The sequence below is a fragment of the Octopus bimaculoides genome, chromosome 6, assembly GCF_001194135.2.
Source record: "Octopus bimaculoides isolate UCB-OBI-ISO-001 chromosome 6, ASM119413v2, whole genome shotgun sequence".
NCBI classification, from domain to species: Eukaryota; Metazoa; Mollusca; class Cephalopoda; order Octopoda; family Octopodidae; genus Octopus; species Octopus bimaculoides.
Window position 1 is genome coordinate 83,081,636 of NC_068986.1, and position 1,488 is coordinate 83,083,123.

Below are 1,488 nucleotides of genomic sequence, written 5' to 3' on the forward strand. Positions count from 1 at the left end.
TCACAGACTAAGTGTGAGAACTGGGTTAATTGAGCTGAATTGGATAAATCTTAAAATAAGTATTGAATGAAGTTTTGTCATTTAGATTTTCGTAGTTTTTATTACTGATTCCAGTAAAAACATAAGATTTGTTTTTTTGTATTTTGTATATAACTTTTTAATGACTCCTTTAATTAAACTTAGCATGGATTCTTTGGAATATTTTAGGCATAGCCCAGTTAACAAAGTAGTTCTCTCCCTTAGATATATCCCCGACTTCAATTGTCTGTGATTCTCAAGAGTAAATGAATAATCATTTCATCTGACAGCAAATATCACAGATATTGGCAGAGGACAATTAAACAGTTAAGAGAACCAAAGAGTTACTACATTTACAATGTCATATATACTGCAACCACAATATGAATTTGTTACATTTGCTCTTCAGAATAAAAAGGAAAAATTTGCATTTTTTAAATGGACACAAATACAGAAAGAAGTTTTTCAATACTTTAAAAAAATCTATAAGGATAAAATTTTCATTTTCTTCATTTTTCATTGTTTTGCATAAACAACATCAAAATCTAAAGTTTTAACATGGAGATATAACACAAATCATGTCAGCACTAAAAATAATAAATTTAAAGGAATGTTTTATGGTGAGGTGCAGGCATGGTCATGTGTTTAACGAGTTTGCTTCCCAACTATGTGATTTGGGTTCAGTCACACAATAAGGCACCTTGAGCAAGTATCTTCTACTATAACCCCAGGTCAACCAAAGCCTTGTGAGTGGATCTAGGAGAAAGAAACTAAAAGAAGTTCATCATATACATATATATATATATATAATAAAATAGTAATAATAATGAACTTATTGTATACCATGCTCAGGTACACTACAACTCCTCACAAAAAGTAGCCAAAACTGCATGAACAATACACCTGATGCCTCCACTGCCTTTTTCAATGACTCATTCACTGTTCACTTCTTGTACATATTCTAATAGTACATAGAATATGTACAAGTAGTGAACAGCAAATGAGTCATTTAAAAAAGGGGGGTGCATCACGTACTGTTGGCGAATCTCAGGAAGCATGGAAGTTTTGAAGTATATAGGTATCCTGACAGCTAACAACTGATGTGGGTAGTTTATTCCATGCTTCAACAATTCTGAGCATGAGAAAACGTTTCCAAAAGTCATATGTACTGTACGGTCTTCTGATTTTGCAAGCATGTCCATGAGTGTTAGACATGGAATTCAAAAAGGTGCCCAAGGTTGTTGTTGTTGTTAGTAAAATGGTGGATAATCTTGTGGATGCATATCAAGTCAGTTGCCAGATGCCAGAGCTTTAATGTGTCCAAGCTCAGGAAAGCAAGACATTCAAAGTATGGTAGATGTCTGATGGTGGGTATTTGTCTGGTTGCAAATTTCTGAGCAATTTCTGGGAGATTGATATACTGAGCAAGATAGAGGTTCCAGATATATCAGATATATATATATATATATA